The 5,864-nt window shown below is 42.9% G+C and overlaps 1 long non-coding RNA gene across 1 annotated transcript in view; it reads right to left on the bottom strand.

Moving 5' to 3' along the window:
* The window catches only part of LOC120974404 (uncharacterized), a 7,370-nt gene extending 2,980 nt beyond the window's left edge, over positions 1-4,390 (bottom strand). Inside the window, exons 1-2 of the long non-coding RNA XR_005769811.1 lie at positions 4,201-4,390; positions 3,965-4,118 (exon numbers count right to left, since the gene is read on the bottom strand). This is a non-coding gene — a long non-coding RNA (uncharacterized lncRNA). The remainder of the gene's footprint in view (positions 1-3,964; positions 4,119-4,200) is intronic.
* Between the last annotated feature and the right edge of the window lie 1,474 nt (positions 4,391-5,864).

The following is a 5,864-nucleotide window of genomic DNA, read 5'->3' as shown; positions in this document are numbered from 1 at the left end:
GTCAGCCATGTTATTCGCATCCATGCAACCTGTTTATGTGTCTTAATATACTTTTGAAATTCACAAACATTTGCCATTTTTTTCTTAAAGGGATGGCAAAAAATTGTATGTCTTTTAGATATGTTATTTTATAGATGCAAATCCTAGCTTTAAGGCTTGGCACTGCTCAAGCTGAGCTGTTTTGACACATTATTACTCGGCGTGATTGTTAATGTGGGTGGTTTAACGAGAGGTTCGATTTCGAGGGCCGCTTGGGAGGGAATGGCAGCCAAATACTACGGTCCTTTTTATCGGGATTATATTGGGACATGATGATTTTAGTGTGCGCCTAGATCTCTCTAATTGTGAGACTGACGCTAGCGTTGCCTCAAGTGCCTCCCTAAAATGGGCCAGCCGAACACATGTTCGCTCCGCTCAACTCTTGCTTGCTAGACATTTGCCATGTTTCTTTTTCCTTAAAAGGGTGGCAAAAAAATTATATGGTTTTTAGCTATTTTATTTGTAGATGCAAATCCCAACTTTAAGGCTTGGCACTGCTCAAGCTGAGCTGTTTTGAACCATTTTTACTAGGAACGATCGTTAGTGTGGGTGGTTTAGTGAGAGTTTCGGTATCGAGGGCCGTTTGGGAGGGAATGACAGCCAGATCCCGCGGTGCTTTTTATTGGGATTATATCGGGACATGAGGGTTTCAGGGGGCCCCTAGATCTCTCTAATTGTGAGACTTACGCTAGCATCACCTCAAGCGCCTCCCTAAATGGGCCAGCCTAACACACGTTTGCTCTGCTCACACTAGTACAAAACAGGGCTTTCGTCACAGGGCAATATTCACATTAGTCCCGGTTCAGTCACGAACCGGGACTAATGTGAGCATTGGTCCCGGTTCGTGCGGCTAAGGCATTAGTCCCGGTTCACCTGGGCCCTTTAGTCCCGGTTGGTGCCACGAACCGGGACTAAAGGGTGCGATGCCTATTAGTACCGGTTGGTGGCACCAACCGGTACTAATGGGCTTTGAGGCATTAGTACCGGTTCATGGCACGAACCGGTACTAAAGGTCCCATTTTCAAACTCTACCCCCCCCCCCCCCCCCACTGCCTTTTCAGTTTTAGAAAAAACAAAAGAAAATGATGGAAATGTCAAAAAAAATAAAATAAAATAAGTTTCCCATGTGATATGTGGTCTAGTTGTTGGGAAAATTTACAAATATGAATTTCGACTTTATTTGCAAAATCTCTCTGGAATTTGTAAAATGGGCATAATTTGTGCATACGAACTCGGATTAAAAAGTTTTTTATATGAAAAATCATCTACTCGGAAAGTTACATCCGATTTTAACCGGGGATCCCCATTAAACATTTTCAAAATCCTCAAAAACCTAACAGAAAAAAAAGTTACGGGGATTTTAAGATCTGGAGAGGCAAAAAAATTCAAAAAATTTCAAACTGTGGTCAAACAATGGTCAAACTAATTATTCTAGAATATTAGTGTTACTAAATAATTATTTCAGTTTTTTTGAATTTTGGTCAAATCTGGTCAAACAATGGTCAAACTAATTATTCCAGAAATATTAGTGTTACTAAATAATTATTGTTTTTTAAAACAATAGTTTCAAACTCAAACAGTGAAATATGTCACTTCATGCTCAAGCTAAATTCCTGAGGGTTAATAGGATTGACATCTTACTATTGTCAGGAAAACAACAAGTGCAGACTTGGAAACGAGGGAGAATAGAACCCGGAAGTTAAGCGTGCTCAGGCTGGAGTAGTGAGAGGATGGGTGACTGTCCGGAAAGTTAGATGATTTGGAATGATGAGGGGTGATTTGTGATTAGAGGATAAATTGAGCAGTGATGAGGGGTGGTGATTAGAGATTAGAGGTTAAAATAATTCAGAAATTTAAAAATAAAAAAAATTCACAAAATAAAATTTCAAAAAAAAGAATCGGGACTAAAGGGGGGAGGCATTAGTAACGACCCATTAGTCCCGGGACTAAAGGCCCTTACCAACCGGGACAAAAACCCCCTTTTCTACTAGTGTCAACCCTCGCTTGCTAGCGGTTACGAAGATGCTTCCTTTTTTGTTTTCCTTTTTTTACTTTATGTATATTAGAAAACTTTTAGAACAATATTTTAAAATATATTTACTTAAAATTTTAAAACTTTAATGTGCATTTTTGATGTTCATTTAATGTGAAATTCTATTCATGTAATTTCGTTCTAAAAAATGTTCATATAATTCAAAAAGAATTCATCGCGTTAAAATATGTTCACACATTTCAAAATACGTTTATCACTTTTGTAAAAAAATAATCTTTGTTAAAATATGTTAACAAATTTTAAGAATATGTTCATGATACTTTGTTTAAATATGTTCATGGAAATTTAAAATATTGTTTGCGTAATTTGTAAAAATTGTTCGTATCATTTAAGGACTTATTCGTGACATTTTAAAAAAATCACGCTTTTAAAATATGTTTCCTTACATGTTAAAAAGAGTTCATGAAACGCAAAATGATGTTAGGGATTTTTTAAATTTTAATGCCATATTAAAATACTGTGTCATTTATACAATATTCATACACCCTTAAGGAATGTTCGCAAGTTTTACAGAAAAAATGCTTAACTTTTGTTTGAAAATAATTGCTGTGTATTAAAATATGTTCATTGTGCATTTTAAAAAAATTCAACGTGTATTTCGGATAAAGGTTCATAGTGTGTTTAAGAAATGTTTAACATGTATCTGAAAAGTGTTCAATCTGCATATAAAAAATGTTTAACGTGTATTTAAAAATTATCGCATATATTTGAAAAGTGAAGAAAAAAATGAACAACAGACAAAACCGATATAGAACACACACACACACACACACACACACACACACATACACGCACACGCACGCACGCACGCGCGCGCGCGCACACACACACACACAAAGATCATGCGGAAACTTCTAAAAAATGGTCTATACCGGTCCATAGAAGCTTCTCAATTCTCAAAACCGCTTCAAAATGCCTAAAAAATTGCATGAACACACATTGTTGTGCTGTCCATCTTGCGGGAGCGTCAGAGGCGTGAGGACAGTATGTCTCGCAATAATTTCGCATTCCACCATTGCAGCATGACAACGGACAACACAATTGTGTGATTTTTGTTTTAAGAATGGATATTTTGTACAAGCCCCTGGGGCACGCAACAACGTGGCCCAACAGCCCAAAGTCCTTTCTGTTGGAGCCCAACAGTTTGTGTAAGAAAAAAGCACTACACACGCAGTTGTCTAGCACTACACACACTCCCCTTAGAAAAAAGCAGCACACACAGCTGCTGCCACCGCCGCCGCCGTCACCGACGACTGAGAGCGGCCAAAAAATGGCCTTGCCGGCGATCCCCGACGAGCTGCTGGTGAAAATCCAGCTCCGCCTCCCCACCGCAGCCGACCTCATCCGCGCCTCGGCCGCCTGCGTCTCCTTCCGCCGCCTAATCGCCGACCGCTCCTTCCCCCGGCGCTTCCGCAAGCTCACCCGACGCCCCTCCTCGGCTTCCTCGACCCCGAGCGGCACCGCTTCCACCCCGCTGTCCCGCCTCACCCCTCCGCGCCCGCGGCCAGGGCCGTCGCCAGCGCTGCCGACTTCTCCTTCGGCTTCCTCCCAGGGCCGTACCCGAGAAAACGGAGGCCCGGTGCGAAATAAAAATGTAGGCCCTCAACATAACAAATGGCAATCAGAAAAACAAAGCTTGCATCTGCACTCTGATTTTCACAAGAAACTTTGATTCTTTTGGTAAAAACTTATCAAGAGCACATTTTCAAGAACAAAGTTTGTGTTGTTTTCTTTTTCTTACGTTTTTCATAAATTGACTCAAGAAGACTCAAGAATCGTAATTCGAGAACTAGAATATATTTCAGAAATGAAAATAGGATGTAAATATCATGCACTAAAACTTAATATTGAAACGAAAATTGATGAAACAACCTTTGATTTATTTGGAAGGAACACCATTCGGCTGCGGCGTGGCTCGGGTCGTCCGGTTCCTCATCTCGGTTAATCGGCAGCCTAGCGCTTGTGGCATGCCTCCAACTCCAATCATGCACCCAGGTCGAAGGACAAGCAGCAAGCAACAATGAGACTGAAAGAAGCAGTGAAGATGTGTGAGAAGATGAGAGAAAAGAAAAACCGGATAAATAGATGGATTGAGAGTAGAACAATACCAATTCGTTGAATAAGGAGATTGTTTTGGGGGAAATGCGAAGGAATTAAGCCACTGGAATGGAATAGAATTGAGACCTTTGGGGTGCGATTGGATCTTGGGAGAGAAAGGGATTTGCACTAGAAGAGAAAGAGAACAGAGAGAGAAGAGGAGGAGACGTGCGTTGAGATGGGGCCTCCGCCTTGGAGTTATTTCGTTTCAGGTTCCAACGTACTAGTATTTGTTGATGCGTTGATTACCCAAACCTAAACTAGTCATCAATGCTCTACATAGAAAACTTGGGGCCCTGTGCAGTTGAACACTCTGCACAGGTGCGCCATACGGGCCTGCTTCCTCCCCTCCCCCTCCCGGCGCTGGTTCGTGCAGGAAGTCTGTGACGGCCGCGTGTTCCTCGACAGACCCCGCCGCCTCTACGCCGGCGAGGTGTTCGGACCTCTCTTCAAGGAGATGGTTGTGTGCGACCCCTTACATCGGTAGTACCTCTTGCTTCCTCGGATCCCCGATGACCTAGCCGCTTCTGTCGTGGGCGCACAAGGGTCGTGCTACGCCCACTCCTTCCTCGTCCCTTCCGGCTACGACGACGAGGAGGAGGCAGCTACTACGGAGGAGCCATCATTCAGGGTGATCTGGATGGTGCTGCTCCAAAACAAGCCAGTGATCGCTGTCTTCTGTTCCGGCACAGGGCAATGGCGAACCGTCCCATCACCGACTTGGAGCGACATGTCACCTGGCTTCGTGTTATCGACATTGTTTATCTTCCTGAGGCGCCATTACGCCCATGGCTATTTCTACTGGATTTCAGGCTCCACTGAAAAATTGCTGGTGCTTGACATCCGAAGGATGGAGCTGTCCGTGGCTGATCACCCGCCCTGTGAAAGAAATCCGGCTGATGATGTGACCATCCTGGAGGCAGGTCAAGGCACAACTCTGATGTTTGTGCTTAAGCGCAGCACATCTCCCATTACTTATACTATTTAGCGAAACAATGGTGGGAGCTCCACTTCCACCCAGTGGCAGATGGAGAAGATATTCTCGCTGGATTCTGGGTCCTTGCTCACAGGTGCAGTGGGGAGGCACTTGCTCCTATATCATGGCGGAAGCTCAGTCAAGCGAGGTTGTTCCACGCAGGACGTTGACACATTCCAGCTTCAGAGGGTGTGTGCCACATTTCCCAAACCATCACACACATATTGCAACTTCCCGCCGTCGTTATTATCGTCACCGACAGTGTCAAGTGGCAAGCTTTCTGTCGCATCCCAGTTACATCCTTCCCTTCATAGTTATCACTCTCACACACGGCTTGTCTGATACTTGCCAGTTCATTATCGTGATCATAGCTATTACACGGTTTAGTGAGTGTTGCCTTTTTTGTGCTTGTGCAAAAGCTGATCAAGCTAATTGTTATTTTTTTTGTTTGTCTGTTCTTTTTGACATTTTAAGGTAATTATACAAGTGAAAAACAGTGATCTTGGAAACTAGGAGTAACATTTTAGTGTTATCACGAAGTTGTGAAGAACACCAGATTATAGCAATTCTTTTGATTTTTATGGCCAAGCTAATGGATCAGTACAAGTCTAAATTAGGATGTCTCTACCAATTCACCTTAGAAACTTTTAGTCCAGCCAGCCAAGACTTATCATCTCCACTAGTTCTTATTTGGTCACC

This window comes from Aegilops tauschii, chromosome 2 (genome assembly GCF_002575655.3).
Source record: "Aegilops tauschii subsp. strangulata cultivar AL8/78 chromosome 2, Aet v6.0, whole genome shotgun sequence".
NCBI lineage: Eukaryota > Viridiplantae > Streptophyta > Magnoliopsida > Poales > Poaceae > Aegilops > Aegilops tauschii.
This window is presented reverse-complemented; position numbering and strand designations above follow the sequence as displayed.